Source organism: Lepisma saccharinum, chromosome 20, assembly GCF_977018435.1.
Source record: "Lepisma saccharinum chromosome 20, izLepSacc3.1, whole genome shotgun sequence".
Lineage (NCBI taxonomy): Eukaryota > Metazoa > Arthropoda > Insecta > Zygentoma > Lepismatidae > Lepisma > Lepisma saccharinum.
In genome coordinates, this window is record NC_139248.1 from 51,982,723 (window position 1) to 51,999,461 (window position 16,739).

A 16,739-nucleotide genomic window follows, 5' to 3' on the forward strand; every position below is an offset into this window, starting at 1 on the left:
GCTTGCTTTTGTGTGGAAGGAGTTTTATGCTTCGGTTGGTCACTTCTGCCCGCGGGGGATGTGAAAAAAGCACTTTTGCATTTGCCGCTTCCTCCCCTTCCCACCAACCGAACAATCCTCCCTCAGTACCCGTTCCTTGAATTCTTTCCTCTCGACGTCTAATTGCTGAAAATGGCAGCCCTCGCTGGGAAAGACGGCGCTTGATAACCGGTGTGGGTTGCTATTTCTAATGAAATACGACGTCCAACCTGTTGATTATATGTGATTTGCTGCTTCTGAAACGTGAATACAGGGTACATCAAAAGCTCTCCACATTTTTTATTATGATGTGAGGAAGAAAAAATTTAGCCTTTTATTTTTTTTTTATGATAAAGTGGGCTGTTGCTGTTTACGAATATTAATTAGCCCAAATGAAAAGACCACCTTTACTTTTAGATCGTATGCTGTTTCAGAAAGCAAACAATAATATGCCGACCTCTGTGGCGGAGTGGTTAACACAGCGCGCTATGACGCCAGTGTCCTTAGATTCGATTTTCGGCCTGGTCACGGATGTTCTTTGTGAATATTAATTGATTTGCTTCGTTTTACTTCGCTTCTTGTGCCACTTTTGGCTAGTTTGAGAAGATGGGGATGAGTGATGATATGATGAAATTGATGAATTGACACTCACAAACATCCATGTCCGAGCCGGGATTCGAACCCGGGACCCCTGACTTGGTAGCGCGATGCGCTGACCACTCCGCCACGGTGGCAGGCTTTGTGATATCTCTTCATCAATTTCGTCATATCATCGAATTGGATCATGTCATGTTTTTGTAGATTTAATTCCATTGTAATGTTTTCTTTCTATGTAATTAATCACTGAATAAAATAGTTTACATATTTTATTTTACACTACACGTTTCAGCAATAATTCAACTAAGTTTTCCCCAATATCCATGGCAGCTATTAAATACTTTTGGTAAGATAGTTATTCTGTTTCTTTCAGCTCGTGCCACAGTTAAAATGTTAGGTAATTTACTGTAGAGGGAGATTATTTCCATAATATCTTTGGCTGTTATGCATTTGAAGCTTCGGAACGAGTCACAACTCTCGAAGCAGCCATTGAACGAAGCGAGCCACTGACGTCATCTCAAGCCAGAACCTATCGCTAAGCACCCTGCTCAGGCTCAACACGCCCACTAGGCTCGCCAGACAGACTCGCGTAGTCCGCTGGAGATGTTCCGAAAGTAATTCGACTCTAGTAGAAACTATTCTTTACTATCTTAGCGAGCACTCTACCAAGCATGAACTCTATTCATGAATAAAATTTACAAGAACAGGAATCATACATACGTTTTACAACAAAAGCCCGATTACCATTACAAACAGATGAAATCCCTTTCAATCTTGCTGACACCACCACCATCAGCGGTCTTCATCACGAAATGAAACTATAGGTAACAGAGCAACACATTCCGTTATCTAATTTCTTGTCGCTGTTGTGTAGATCTCTACTTCAAAATGTTTGCTCTTGCACGCAGGGGTTTGAAAGGTCCAGTAATTTTTAATAAATTCAATTCCGGTCCAGGAGAGAAAATCAGTAAGCATAAATGGGTCCTGGACCGTAAAGGACCTTTTTATCTGTAAAGTATTTCAATTTGGTTCAGGAACCTTTTTACCAGATCAATTTAAATACAGTCCAGGAACTTTTTCCCGGATGAATTTAAATACGGTCCAGGAACCTTTTTTCCGGCTCAATTTAAATACGGTCCAAGAACATTGCATTGACGTATAGCCCCAAAAACCTTTCACGATAGCCCCACAAACCATTCACGATAGCCCCACAAACCATTCACGATAGCCCCACAAACCATTCACGATAGCCCCACGGACCATTTCCGGCAAGGTTAGGTTAGGTAAGGTAAGCATAGTTAAAAAAAAGAAAGAAAAAAATCGTAAAAAAAAAGGCACGTTTGGAAACACTGGCGAGACCGTGTGACTTTCGACGCTCGCGCCATCTGCAGGTACATAATGGAAGCAACGGCATAATGTTGTCGCTTTACAGAAAATGCAAGTTCCTTACATAAAAAGTGATTATTTCTTGTTCTGCATCATTCTATGGTGAAGTTTTCAGTTTCCGCGAAAGAAAATACCTCAAAGAACTTCGACAATGCTACAGAAACTGATTTCAGTAAGTATAGTTTCTCCTGTAAATTTGAAGAAATCCGTTCGGGCGATATCGCATATTTACCAGAACTTTTTTCCAGATCAATTTAAATTCTGTCCAGGAACCTTTTTTTCAATGAAATCATACGGAACTTGGACCGAATTTAAATTGTGCGAGAAATAAGGTTCCGGTCCTGCAGCAGAACCCAATAGAACCCATTACAATATATTGGTTTCTGGACCGTTAACAACCCTGATTGCACGAGAATACTTCGCCGAGGTATGCCTATAAGACATGTAAAAGAGTTTCACCTTCAGCTGAGAAGGCAACTTTTATAGGCTTGTGTTGGTGCGGGTAGATGTTGGCCCCACAACGCCGTCAGCGTCTCTACCATCTGTGAGGGCCTCTTTTTTGTTTTTGTTTTTTTTATTTGGAAGAGGGACGCAAGGTCATTTGCACCTTACGACCTTGCGCTGGAGAACCAACTGCAATCGATTTATGTATCGATTACTGATGCATTAGACATGAATATCGGTTGCACTGTGTACAGTCAACGGCAAAGATAATGGTAGGCAAATTGTCCACCACTATTTTTATTACTTTTTTATTCTACATCCTGTGTTGTTTTAAGGAATGAAACTATGTTTGTTCAAAGCAGGCATTGTTCTCTGCTTATTGACGTCATTATTTCAATTCATTGTAATCACATTGTGTAATACAGACCGTGGTGGTGGACAATTCGTCTACTGTTTCTTTCGCCGTTGGGTGTACAACAAGATCCACACCCACAGAACGAATCTTATACCTTCGTTTTGAGTCTCCAAAGATTTAACATGCTCGAATCAAAGTCATGTTGCCTAAAAGCACAAACTATATCAATTAATCTAACCTAGAAGTTACTTCACAGGACCCCAAAACCAAGAATTGCACACTAATGGTTAAGGAACAGAGCAAAGTTGAACACTATCGTGTGATACAAAGTATTGTACAAGTGAAAAAAAAGGTGTGTTGATAATCGGTTAGCCACGTTCAAGTTCTGATATCGTGAGTGCTATGTCTGGTGTTTAATCTTTTGGTAAGTCTTTGTGAGTACTTACGTCCTCGTCAGTCTTACTTGAACTATTAATCGTCTTGAGAATGCAATGGCGGAAAAAGTAAAATACTTCCAAATATGGACTTGTCCTCAAAATGGGGAGGAGAATACTACCGATTAAGAAAATGCATCGTTTGCGGAAATTGGTTTACTATGGGAGATTTAAAGCAGAGGCAAGCAACAGTACACTGCCTACACTCACTAAGAATGAGTATCAAGGGACTGTACTACATCTGTAGTAAAACGGATACTAAGATGAATATACATGTTGAATTCCGCCGGTCAACTGATAGTTGAGTAGTACGTATCTGAATTTTTGACTTGCCGAATGCGTCTCAAGTAGCCTACCTGTTAAAACAGATGGTTTGAATTATTAGGAAATGTTTAGGTTTGTTGCTTTGCTGTTACCAACTGTACGTAGGTACTTGTGTAATTTGCAAGAACTAAATTTCGACTGCATTACTGAAGACAAAATGCAGTCTTATAAACAGGTATCCAAGGTTCGAATCCTGCTGTTGGCGCTTGAGGTTCCGATAACACTTTAACCCGTATAGGTTCAGTACCGATTAACATATTTGTGCATAAAAGCGGGGGAGAACCGGCGCCCACCTGGAGGAAACTGGGGGGGGGGGAAGGCGGCCAGGAGCGTGGTGCTGATTACATCACCCCCACCTTCTTCCATGATGAAGAAAGTGTGGGGCCCTAACCCCACACCCCCTGCACGCCTTCATGACAGGGGAACACTTTACTTTTTACCTTATGTGAAGGTAGAACCGATCTTCCGCACCTTGGCATGGCCTTGGTTCAATCGCAATTGGTTCTGTGTAATTGGGTAGATACAATAGCTGATTGTTGAACGTTCAAGTCGAGCATTGTTATACTCCAATATTATTTTCATTATTTGTATCTGTAATTCATGTTGTCAATTGTTACATGACTCACATTTATTATATCCAGTTAAGCATTAACCGTGGAGTTCAAAATTTAAAAATTCTAATTGAATTGAAACTACACACCCATGTGATACAAATTTTCTGTTCATTGTTTGAAGTCCTGCCATGTCATAGAACGCTCAGGTGAAAATGGATGTTAGCCATTCACTGAATATCAATCCCCGTTTTGAATTTGTTACCTGTGAACAAAAATTGATCATATTTTCTAATTTTTTAACCAATTCTCAACGAACAAAGTCTGTTCCATCGAAGCATAGTTTGTCCTAACTAAAGAAATTCATTAAATTAAGTATACCTCAGCGGTTGGTGTTACATGAAATAAAAAAAATGAGATCCACGTCCCCGTTACTGGCTTAACGTCACACACGCAACCCAATTATTACTTTTATCAGTGTGTAATTGAATCGTTCAATCTCCACAAATCAACGTGTCGAGAAGACCCCCCAAATCATTCTTCTCACGTAAATTTGTTAAATAAAAAAAATAACATTAACCCGTATGTACCCTTATTTTTTATTGTGGTATATTTTCGGTATTTGTGAAGAATATCATCCATTGAGGTCCCTGATTGATTATTTTAAGTTTTTGGATTTTTCTCAATTTTCATTGGCTAGATATGAACGTGGGTCGAAAACGACCCAGGGGGGAAATATGGTAGCATTAAAGCAATAAGCTGACGTTCTATATATTTATTATTTTTTTATATATATATATCGTAGACACTATCCAAATCATTATAATTGTTATTTCATAAAATTATTAATAATTGTAACTTATATTTGGAAATATTTTTTTTACTCGTAAATATATTAATTAAATTAAAATACATAATTATTATCGTACATGGAATTTATGCTATTTCACTTCATAAGGAAAATAAAATCCATTTAGTAATGTTTTCGAATAGTCTTCAATGCATCTAAATAAAAGGAAAATGTTTCGCTACAACTTCTAGAAAATTTCAGAGAAATAAGCATATATATTATGAAACTGATTCGTATTAAATTTCCTGCTTATCATATACATGAAGCTAATAATATGTTAAATTAAGCTCCACCTATTTTTCAGCATAACTGCGTGTAATACAAGGAATATTACAATAATAGTTAGCGACGTACGTGCTGCCATCTGGCGCATCGAATTGTAAATACCGTCAAGGCAGAATGGAATAGCATTCATTTTTCTTCTTGCAGAAAATAATAGAATGTAAAAGGTATATCGTCATGCGTATTAGGAGTTTTCTTTGAGTGGTACGTCAAGGATTTATCGTACCGTAGCGCATTCCACCCATTACCATTAATTTTGGCTTTGTGCTCGGTGCACTTTGACGTGCGGAAAATGCCCTTGCCTCTAGATATCTTCTCGCAAGTAGGTTTTGCTTAGTTCATTGTCCGCCTATATTGGCATTTCGAATTTCATGATGGACGTCTTGGGAAATACCGCATACGCTATGCTTAGTGTGTGTATCTAGTCATGGACGTAACTTGGAGCTTAATTTTGAGGAGGGAGGGGCAAAATCAAACTTGTGAGTTAACCCTCCGTTAGGCGCGTGGGTGACAATTGTCCCCCCACTGACATTTGTCGCAAGTTTGCACCACTGTGTGTTAATTATCGCAGTCGCGCGTTTCTGTGGCTGAACGTTGATTGTTTGTGTTTTTTTTGTGTGTGGCCTATAGTTGGTAAGAAATAAATTCTCTTTGCAGTAGCCTGTTTGGGTGACAGTTGTCAACCGCGCGCCTATAGCTATACGTAACCAGTGAAATGTCAAAACGCCGGAAGACGGAGCCGACAAAGACACGAATGTTGTTCTGCAGTGGCTTGAGGAAGAGACGGAGGTGTGTTCTGATGACAGTGATCATGAAATCGATCATGTGACTGCAAGTGACCACAACACCGCATCGGAACAAGAAGTGAGTGATGAGGGAGATACGTAGATCCAGTTCGTCTGAATTGAGTGATAATGATATATCCCGTTCATCTGAATGTTATTATGGGCAGGGTCATGAAACAACATGGGACACAAGAATTCCTCGAAAAAATGTTCGTACCTCAGCAAGTAACATAATTATTCATCTTCCTGGAAGCAGAAGTAGGGCCCGTTCGGTCAAGACTCCAATTGGAGCATTGAATTTGTATCTTGAGGACGACATAATCCAAATTATTGTTTCCCGTACCAATGTATACATTGAAAACGTTCGTTCAAGGTTTACCAAAGAAAGATGCAAGATTGCCAGATGACATAGAAATAAGATCTTTCATCGGCATGCTTTATGTTTATGATGCGTTGTTCAAGAAAGGACTTGAAGCAGTTGTGGGATAATTCTAGAGGCAATGGATTCGAATGTTGTTTTCTTACAATGAGTGAGAAGAGATTTCATTTTCTTTGTCGATGTTTGCGTTTTGATAATGTAAATACTGGTAATTCTCGGCAGGTGAAAGATAAACTAGTTTCAATCAGAGAAGTATTTGAACTTATGGTTTGTAAGTTTAGTGATTTTTTTTTTCTCCAAGTGAGTATTTAACCGTAGATGAGCAGCTTCTGTCTTTCAGAGGGAATTGCTCCTTTAGGCAGTACATTCCCAGCAAACCGGCAAAATGTGGACTAAAAATATTTGCTCTTGTTGATGCTAAGACTGGCTATACAATTAATTTGGAACCATATCTCGGACAACAGCCTGAAGGAAAGTTTCGTGTCAGCAATGCTGCTAGCGATGTTGTGTTGTGATTAGTGGAACATATTTCTGGAACAAATAGGAATGTAACAGGTGACAACTGGTTCAGCAGCGTGAAGTTGGCTCAGACACTGTTGAAAGAAAAGAAGCTCACGTATGTAGGGACGATGAGATAAGCAAGGAGAGAGATCCATAAAGAAATGCTTCCAAACAAGAACAGAGACAGATACTCCTCATTGTTTGCTTTCAGTAACAAGTGCACTCTTGTCTTGTGTCATATTGTAAAAATAAAAATAAACTGTATTCATTATATCAACAATGCATCATGATGATCCAATTGATGAAGACACTGGTGATGAGAAAAAAACTTAAATGATCACATTTTATAATTGCACAAAAATTGGAGTCTATCTGCACAGAGAAAAATGTTTGTTTGGATTAACCAAAAAAAATGGTAGTGCTGAACAAAACGTTTGTTTAAATAGGCATCAACCAAACAATTGTTCACCATTGCCAAAAGATTTGGTCAAGTTCTATTTGTTTGTCGTAAACAATTTTTTGGTTACCAAAACCAAATATTATTTTGGTAAATCTAACAAAATGCAGAATGATTTGTTTAGGAAAACCAAATAATTTAGTCAAAATTACCAAACGATTTGTTAAATAATTTATTCATAATTACTTATGTTATAATCTGGCTAATTTTAGCTAGAGTGGATAGTTTGTACAAACTAACTGATCTCAAAATACACATTCAAAATAGAAATTTCACGTGAACTAACCGTTTTTGGAACTATGATTACAATCAAACGTATCATTATTTGTTGTACAAAAACTTATGTTTCTTGTACACATTTTGACAGAACCATCTAGCGGCCGGTTTAGGAAACTTAGTATAAAGTAAGTATATTCTGAGCTTTTTTTTAAAGAATATTAGGTTACACAGCAACATAAAGACTCGCTTCGAATAATTACCTATCTACATGAGTTTCAATTTTCGACAAGGGACTTTCATACTACACTCGACGAAACTGGACAATCGTTATTTCAAATTCGGAAGCACGCTTACGCACATATAGTAAATTTAACCAAACGTTTTGTTTCTCTTTACTTACATATGTATCATTTTGTTTACGAGTACCATATTTTGTCTGACCAAATTTTTTGGTATTCTTAAACAAAATTATTTAGTAATTACAAGCAACATTTGGTTATCGGAAACAAAAAGCATAACCAAACAGCTCAACCAAACTTTTTTGGTAATTCCAAACAAACCAGTTTTTTCTATGTGGTGGATCAATTGTGTCAAAAAATGATGTTGCTAGGACCACGAGAAGATGGCCCATGGTGATAGTTTTTGATCTTCGGAATATATGTGCAATTAATGCACTTTGCATTCTGAACTCTCAACTCTCTCGGAGAAGATTTTTGGAGGATATCGACTGGGAAATTATTAATGCTCTATTCCTCAAGTTCCAGTTGAAATAAGGAGGAGAGGCCGACTGTTACTTGGTGTTGAGGAAGAGGGAACAGTTGATTTTGAGAGCCCACCAGTGTCCAGAGGACGTTGTCACGCCTGTGAAAGGCAGAGTAAGATTTCATATCTTTCCATTCAGTCATTGAAACTTTATTTTACTTTTATTATTATTATTATTATTATTCCAATCATAAAATTGAGATTAACTTGCAATTACTTTGGCGTTGTTGAAAAGTTCGGATTTTAGTCCTTTATTTAAATAGAAACTGGATTTGCGTTGCTATGTTTCCATAAACATCAATCACTTTGTTGATGAACAGTTCCCGACTTTTCGCCATCCGTGCAGCTTCTACTTACGACAGTCAACATGATTTTAATGACTGCTGTGACTCTCGTTATTTTGTTGTACATGGCAGTTATTTGCTGTAACTTACAGCATGTAAACCAGAAAAAGCCATATTATTTGTAATAAAATTTCGCTATAATTTCACCATTTACATAAACTTTTACCACATATCTCAGGTGGACAAGAGCCCTTCTGCGGGTGCCCTTGCACATAAGGGTTGCTCCTCTGACTCCCACCCGGAGAAAATTCTGCCTACGCCATTTCCTTCCAAGGTACTTCATATCATGTAAATATCTCAAGATGTGAAAATAGGAAGCCCTGAAATTTCCCACCCTTTCAGCGGCATCGGGAGGGTGTTGAACTCTGTCGACCCCCCCCCCCCCGAAGTTGATATCGTTCATTACAAGTTACGACAATTCAGTAAACTTGTTTTTCTTATTGTTAATAACATAAATAAAGTTCAGTTATTTTGGTGTTCGAACAGAATAACCGACGTAAAAACTGCGTTGGTTCGAGAAAAAATACTCTAAAAACAGTAACTAGATCATGTTTTCATATTCTGACATTATTTCAAAGAATAAATGGTTCCCAAGTTTTCTAAATTTTATAAATTAGAGTTTCATGTGAGACGTTACATAATATAAATTGTATGAATAAAATTTTCACTTCACTTTTGTGTGTAAATATGTAAATAATGGAAATAAATTGGTATATTCTATTAATTTACGTAGTTGTTTTTTAATATTAATCATGAACATTATGATAATAATGATAATAATAATAATAATAATAATAATTATTATTATTATTATTATTAATACTATTCACAAGTTTTATACAATACCTTCCAGAACTTCTGACGACACTCATTCACCCTCTATATTTTCTTCAATTCGAGTACTGTACCCACCCCTTCCCCCTCTTTGAAAACCTTGTTCACGCCGACATCATCAACTCTTTTAGATCTCGCTTATTGGTCATTGATTGCATTCTCCTCGGGTCAACTCGTGATCCAAGACCCACTTCCATCTGCGCTGTCAACTTTCACCGCCAACAGTGTTTTTAAGGCCAAGGGTCCCGCAGTTCAGTGGTTGGCAAGCTTATTGTTATCTGCCTTCAGCCAATGAGATTAGCTTGGAACAAGTGAACGTGCAACGTCGTCTATGGTGTCTAATAAATGAATAAGTGCGAAGCGGTTAGCACGACATGCTGCGTAGCCGAAGATAATCAGACTTTTATTTGCAGTAGTTCAACAATAATAAAAGATGTTTCTATATAAGACAGATTTAGAAGCAGGTGCATTAAGAAAATCAAATTTATCAGCTAGTTCTATCAAAATAACTACAATTGACGAGATATTCCCGTGAAACTATTTGTTCTAAAATGAACTTAAAACTCGAACTTCAAAGTAACGTATTTTCGTTCTAATTTTAGTGAATGATTGAACAAGGTGCGTGTTGTTATCACTATATTCTTAACTCCTGTGCTGTGCATTAACATACTTTCTCGTGTCTTCTGTTATTGGTTGTTGAACAGTTGAGAACAGCAGCATACTTTCCTAATGAAGAACACAGAAACATCATTAGTATGGAACAAGAGTAGGACGTTTGATTTGCATAATACTATTACAATTAAAAACCAGACTTTAGTTTTCGCATTGCAATTCACATTTTTTTTAAAAATGGTAGAATCAGAATTATAGTTATATTATATATGGTACCAGAATTTTATCTTCTATCAGAGGCGTCTCCTGAACGCATCTCCTGAACGCATGCGGTGCATGCTGCGCATGCGTCAGTTGTGGGAAAAAGGACAATTTGCTCTGTGACGACATTACTGAGCATTTCTACATTCTAATTTCCTCATATAGGAGAAGTATTTATTTTACAAGAGAGCTCTCAACTAAGCTTATATTACATTTCTTGGATCTGAAGTGAAAGAAAGTAATAATTATTTTCCCACAATTGACGCATGCGTCACTTCAGATCCAAGAAATGTAATATAAGCTTAGTTCAGCGCTCTCTTGTAAAATAAATACTTCTCCTATATGAGGAAATTAGAATGTAGAAATGCTCATTAATGTCGTCACAGAGCAAGTTGTCCTTTTCCCCACAATTGACGCATGCGTTCACGAGACGCCTCTGAGTATATTCTACATTCTATATACGTACATGTAATTATTGCATAAGTCTTTGTTCTTGTATGGTGAATGACAAGTGAACCATCCCGATTAATTTGATTTTCATCAATCCTTGTATGTATGCTAATTTTATTGGTTGTGTTCATATTTTCTTTGTGTCTAAGCCAATGCATTTGCATGCTTATCTGCTTTCTGTAATTGGAGGATTTTATTTCTGTTATGGGCAATAAATAAATAAATAAGCATACTATTCCTGTAGTTATAAATACGTACATGTTCGGCTATTTCTTTCTCTCTTGGTCAGGATTGGTTTATTTGACCTTTCAAGGGAATTCTACATCGAGTAGGATGTGAACCTGCAGCAAAAAAGAATGCAGGAAATGTGGTCATACTTCAAGTAACATCCGAACTTTGCGTTTCGAACAGAGAAGCAATTAAGCATCGTCCGACGGTAGTAAAATTCCAGCAACTTTCGAGAAAAATCAGCCTGCCGTCCACATTGAACGGTCAAAAACTGGAGAAACAAGATGTGAATCCTTACATGGACAGCAAAACATTAATCGAAATTTTCCCAATAAGGCAAACGGTGCACAAAGCACAAAATTGGTTCTGACTTGCTTTACGCACACCCGAGGAAGAAGAAGAAGAAAAGCCACCGGTTGGTTTTTATAGGTCATGCACGAGCAATTTCTGCCTGCCGTTGATAGAAGTTAAAGATATTAAAGTAGGCCGATGAATCATTTGGTAATAGCCCTGAGGGCTGATAATGAGCCGCGATAGGGCGAAATTTTTTGAGGACCTGTAAATTTGCACAGCTCATTTAAGCCACCTATTTTTATTATAAAATGTTTCTTAATTGGTACGTTTTCGTTTTTCTCAATGAATTACAAGTGTTAATTTCCCCATTCTTTTGTTTCAGCTAATGACCTTCAAGTTATAAGATGGCATTGTCAGATTAGTATTTCTCAATTTAACGAACTGTTTATTTTACTTCGCTTTTCTGCCACTTTGGCTAGTCGTGAAGATGAGGATGAGCGATGATGTGATGACATTGATGAAGGGACACTCACAAGGGACCCCTGCCCCGGCTGGGGTTCCAACCCGAGACCACTTGTGTCCAGGCACGTATCTAGAATTATTTTTCGGTGTGGGGTCCGACCAAGTGTGTCAATAATAATAATAATGAAAATAATAATAGGCCTAATGATATTTAATTCAATTTTATTAATGTTAATTATAATATGTAATTTACAATTGTATTGTTATTATTACATGAATAAAATAAACATGTATTCATTTTCTAGCTTACGTATAGTTAAGATTGCCAAAATTTATATTAAAACAACTGCTCTGGCAAGGAAATTTATGTCAGAAAGATAAATAATTGAATATTTATTGAATAGAAAAAGAAAAAGATGTTTTGTGCAATTGACGAAAAGTAAAATACCTGATTTATATTTTATGCATATTATCATAAGTACTAGTAATGAGCATACACCTTTGGTACTGTTCTTCAAAGCCGTATGTTCCCAATATAATCCTTGCCTTCCAATAAATTCGGACATATACAAGAAATGCTAAATAAGTATATTTCGATTAATTAATTTCAGTACTGCATAAGTCTTTCGGGGGGGGGGGGGGTCCGGACTCCCTAGGCCTTCTCTAAATACGTCCTGGCGTCGTAGCGCGCTGTTCTAACCACTCTACTGAGAGGCAGGCCGAACCGCTATTTTCTAAGTTTGGAAATACAGACAAGGAAGGAAAACGTTTACAGCTGGGGTCTGGAAGTGAAAAATCTCTTATATAATAGCGGAATGGGTTGGGTATCGGAAGAGGGAGGAAGGGGGGCATCTCAACAGAAAATCAAATCAGAGACAGGTTACTGGACATAGACAGACAAGAAATAATAGTAGACTACCAAACTAAGACCTCAATCAGGGAACAGCTAAGAGTAAGAGAATGGGGGAAAGCGAAAATATCCAGGTTGTGGGAAAAAATGAAAGAGGCGCGCTGGCATGGTTCAGATTAGGGGGATGGAAACAACTAAGAAAGATAAATTTGCAGGGGAAAATATATGTCCTTTGTGCGATGGGGAGGAGACGGACAAGCATATCCTACTGAACTGCCCTTCTACACGTGACCTAAGGGACAAAGGGATGAAAAACTTCACAGGGAGGGAGGTGATAGAATAAAGATAAAGGAAGCGGGGCAGCAAGTGGGGAAATACCTGGGGGAAGTAAGAGAACGGCGGGGGAAAGCTGTTAGAGAAGGCAGCGAAATGAGTGATCATGCTCCAGACGAGCCATCTTTATAGTGTAAGTGTGTGTAAAGCAAAATGTATGCGTTTTTGGTGAGAGTGCAGGAAGAGAGAAGTGGGGCGAGGAAGAAGGAAGAAAGACTGGAAGAACTGCCGAGGGAGGGGAAGAATGTGTATATAGGGGACAACGTAAGAGACAGCTTAAAAGAAAACTAAATGTAACAAAATATTGTAGAAAAATCAAAACTATGTAGTGCGTACAGCCTATGGCTCGCACAAAAAAAAAATAATTCTAAATCTATTTTCTAAGTGCTATCATATCGTCGTATAAGAACGAGGGGAACGGAACTCAAAAAAACTGTTTTAAGCTTCTTTAAATAATCTCTTCTGAGGAGCTCTGTTTGGAGTCAGCTCGGCATCTCCAATTCTAATCCTTAGTAGTACGGCGGAGTCATGTGTCTCCAATTTACTGACTCTTTTTGAGAGTCAGACATTTTCCTAAAGCCTGCTTTACATTGGTCGAGTAGACGGGAGAGTAGCTGGAGCAAGTATGGTAAAGCGAGCTACTCTCCTCGTGTAAACAACTGGGGAGAGCACTGGAGCCAGTACTCGCTCCAGTAGTCAGGACAGTCGACCTAGTTGCTTCCTCTCCCATCAATTTTTTCACTCACGCGTAAACTCGACAGACCACTCGGTCAATGTAAACGCTTTCTGAGGACAGTATAGAGTCTGTGTTGTGTGAGTGCCCAATGTCCATGGAATTTGTGTCGGTTATAGGAACAAACAAAATTAACTACGGGCGTACGATGCTTAAAGTGTAGATGAGACTTAATGTATTTGGCGTAGAAGTAAAATTAAAAATAAGTAATTTACGATCTACACAACCAAGAACGATCGAAAATTGAAAAATCAATTGGCTTTACTGGGAATATTTCTACCCTTTTCTGACAGTTTTATCTTTCATGACATATATTCCCATTTTTAAGACATATTTACATACATATTTTACATTTTTATAGGACATAAAGTCCCTGGCACTAATCAATGCTGATGAACAAATAAATAGTGTTTATGATATGCGCCATGACCTTAATGACGTTGAGGTTTTCAGAAATATACGTTCAAGGAATAGTCACATATTAGATTTTATCACCAATAATACTGAGATACCATACACAGTTGTTATTATGGAACGGATTTATGGGCACTAAAACCTCTCAAATAGGCACAAAAAATTACGAAAATAGGCACTTAGAAAGCCATTATAAAATAAAAATACATCACAATAGACTTTGGACAAGAATTTATTTCAATTGGTTGGTTTTCTTTCCAGACATGTCCCCGTGCATTGTTGTATTCATATCTCGTGAATAAGAGTGTGTAAACCGTTTCAGAACATTTTTTTTTAAATCGCCAACGACGTCGATGGTTCATTCTGTCAAAAGGGCACCAAACAGCTGCAGCTACTATCTCAGTTTGCTGGATTTGATTTGATTTATTTTACTTCGCTTTTTGTGCCACTTTTGGCTAATTTGCGAAGATGGGGGTGAGTGATGATATGATGAAATTGATGAATGGACACTCACAAATATCCATGCCCAGGCCAGGATTCGAACCCGGGACCCCTGGCGTCGTAGCGTGATGTGATAACCACTCCGCCACAGGGGTCGGCTTACTTTGCTGGACCCTTCGCCACAGAAGGGTCGAGTCGAGCAGACAGGCCAGTAACTCTCCCGCTCACTCGACCAATGTAAACCAGCCTTAAGAATGCATTATTTCCTTTCTCTTGTAAACTTGATAATTTGGAGTCACGTCACACTAGTTCTCACACGACGATAAATACAAAAACATGTGTATCAGGATTAAAGTAATTATGTTTCTGCAATTATATTGATTCTATTTAGAATCTACATTTCTGTACTGAAGCTACTCTTGAGTATTTGAGGATGCTCTTTTCGTAGAACCGCGATGGTCCAGTCGACGACCTCTGTGGTGTAGTGGTTAGGGTTACGAAGTGGTCTCGGGCTCGAATCCTGTAAAAGACGCATGTTTGTGGTGTTCTGTTGACTAGTGAAAAGTAAAAATCCATAATAGAGTACAGAGCAAGAATAATGAAAACAAGATATGAAAGGAGGGTTTTTTTTTTTTTTTTTTTTAGTTTGTAGGGCCGCCTGCGAGACCCTTATTATACATTGCCGGATTGGCCCATCTCCAGTCGGAATTTTCCCAGCAATGTTTCTGCATGGAGCGGCTCTGGGTACAAGTAGCCTATAATGAATTGGTACTGAATGCAATCTTGGAGGGTAAAGGAGACCAGAGCGAAATGCTGATCACATCTCCCCGCAAATGGACTCGTGAATATGTGTGATCCTACCCTACATCAAAGAGCGCCCGGAGGATTTTGTTTTATAAACTTTTATTATTATTAGTGTTATTTTATTGTTGTTGCTATTATCATTATTATTACTATTATTATTATTACTACTTTACAAATCATAAAATTCTAATTTGGTGTTGTATACACGTTCAGACTCGAAGAGTCGAGGCTATATTATTTAAATAGAAACTTGAATTGCCATGCTCCCTTTCCAAAAACATCTATCACTTTGTTGATGATAAACAGTTCTTTACAAGGCTCCCCGCAAGGGGGGGGGGGGGGGTCATGGTTGCACTTGGCCCACCCCTGAGATTTCTGGATAGACTTCATATAATTCAAATTTTGAGAAAAAATCCTGCGGTCTGCCAATCTTTGTATCTCTTTTCACAATTCACAGGTATCACTTAATCTACTGTCCTTCATGATACATCTGATCCATGTTTTTACATGCCGAACGAAGGGTATTGTAATAGATAGAAATACTCCAAAATGTCGGGGTGTGAATTATCAAGGTTAGGTCCTGACTTCGGCAAATTATTTCGCGACTTTTCGTAATCCCGAACAGTCGAGAAATTCCAAAGGATCTTCTTTAATAGAGGTTAATTCTTGATACTTTCTGCACAAAACGTGTCTGAAAATTCTTGAAATTAAAAGTTTTTATTCAAGAAGTGCAAAAACAATCACTTGAAAGGGAAATAGTGTGTACTGTGCAATTCGAGATTTTCACCGAATCTGGAAATTTCGAAAATTATCCAGAATTATTAATATTTCCTTCGCAAGCCTTCCCGACCAAACTTTTTCCGTTCCGGACGGCAGTCAATGTCTCTTGTGACAATGTTCTCTCGTTATTTTGTTGGACATGGCAGTTAATTGAGGTAACCCATGCCTGGAAATCGCAAAAAACAATATTCTTTGTAATAAAATATCGCTACAATTTCACCATTCGAAATACATGAAATGTTCCCCATATATATATCAGGGGGGGGGCAAGTGCCCCCAACCCCCCTGCGAGCGTCATTGCCTTTAATGTATTTTTCTTATTTTGCATTGCTTTTCTATCTCTTTATGTTAATTTTTGGAAGGTAAATTTTTTTGTGCCTCTATGTATCATATTATGGAAGCATGTCTGTTTAGGATATACACATATTCATCTCCGGACGCAAAGATCGTTTGAAAAAAATGTTGTTTTAACACGCTTTCGATCACTCTAGCTATGTTTTAAAATGTTATTCTATGTTACTACGTGTTCATGAAAGTAATGCACATTTTCATTCT